The sequence below is a fragment of the Pinus tabuliformis genome, chromosome 4_1 (assembly GCF_031772625.1).
Source record: "Pinus tabuliformis cultivar Carrire ecotype Pingquan chromosome 4_1, CPIR1, whole genome shotgun sequence".
NCBI lineage: Eukaryota > Viridiplantae > Streptophyta > Pinopsida > Pinales > Pinaceae > Pinus > Pinus tabuliformis.
In genome coordinates, this window is record NC_142303.1 from 885147953 (window position 1) to 885149753 (window position 1801).

Below are 1801 nucleotides of genomic sequence, written 5' to 3' on the forward strand. Positions count from 1 at the left end.
CATTGTAAAACTGATATTCTTAATATATTGTCGGGCAGACTCACATTACGGGGAGTTGCTCCTCCCCTTTATACTTGTTGCAATTGTTGTTGTTCTTGGTATAATTGCATGATGATAATGAACGAGTATGGGCTTCATTAAGTATAAAGGATAATTGCATTTTACTTAGTTGTGAAACACAAGCTAAGTATGTTAATGTGAAAGTAGGCGTAGTCCACGAATGTTAGTATTGGTGAAAAGAAAGCGTTCGGTGGTGCCGCACCTTGCTACAAGCGGTTGGAAGACTACCGCAGGTGTAGGGGCGTGACAGGTGGTATCAGAGCAGGTCTGAAGACTTGGAGAAGTCTTGCAGGAAGCTGAAGCAAGTGTGCATACACTTGGAAGTTGGTGACAGGTACTTGCAGGTGAAGGAAACCGTTTCACACGAAGTGGAACAAGGGTCGGTTCAGGTTGCAGGTGACTTGGTAAAGATGTCTATCTTGCAGAAATTGGGTTATGCTACCTTTGAAGAATTTGAAGGAAGTCTACTTGAAGAGTCAAAGGAAGTAAAACAAGGATTTGCAGAATGTGGCAAAAGGTTGTTTGAAACAAGGGATGCTCTTCGTGCCTTGGTCAAGGAGGGGATTTCTGATGAGAATAGAGAAGAAGCCCTTCAACTTGCAGAGGAAGCAGACTTGATTGAAGCAGAACTCAAGGAGCTTGAGATAAGACAGAAATTGAATCAGAGAAAGTGGGATTGCCTAGCTCTTGAAGTGAGGTATCTCTTAGCTTTGAAGAGGAAGGCTGAGTCCGATGGAAAGAATGAAGATGCTTCTGTGGGGATGATGCAGATACTTGGTGCTTCTGCTACTACGGAAGTGGTCTCTAGAAGGGATCCTGAAAGGAACAACTTGGAGTATGTTCGAATGAAGGTTGGAGGTGCTGATGTGCTCACTATGGTGGATAGTGGGGCTTCTCACAACTTCATGGGTGAAGATACTGCAAGAAGAATTGGGCTGAAATTTGTAACGGCAAAGGCACAAATGAAGACAGTGAATTCTCCTCCTATTGAGATTCTTGGTATAGCTGAAAGGGTGGACACTACACTTGGTGAATGGACCGGAAAGGTGGACTTCACTATAGTGCGGATTCATGACTATGAAGCTGTATTGGGGATGGAGTTCATGAAACAATTTGATGCTATGATCGTTCCACATTTGAAGAAGCTCTACATTTATGATGGAAGGGAAGATGTACCCATTGGTGTGCCAACCATTGGTGTGACAAGGCCTGATTGTAAATTAGGAGTGATGCAAATGGAGGACAAGGAGAAGATGAACAAGCGGTTGTCTAGAGTTAAGACAAAGCTTGTGGAGCAGTCATTGGTCATCAAGACACTTTCAGATAGCATCTTGGATTTGACAAGAAGGCTAGAGTTGGTGGAGGATGATGATGATGATGATGATGAGGTATATGTGAGGCCGGATGTCCAGAAGGAAGACTGGGTTGCTTATCTACAAAGGATGGAGATTGAGGATCCTGATAGGTGGATCGAGTTGATTAGTGAGGGAGAGCCTTCAGGCTCTACTCCCTCTACATCTTCTTAGATGGATGAAGAAGATGGGGCTCATTGTTAGCTGCTCATGGCAGTGAGTCCTTAAACATGTTTGAGCAGGTATGACTGATGGTGCAGGGATGGCTTGGCATCAAGCATCATGACATGTTGCAGATGAGATGGATGGAGTTTCCATGGACCTGAGCATGGATTATGGAGATGGATTCTTGAGGAGTCAAGGATGTGGCAGGATGTTTGAGGAACAAC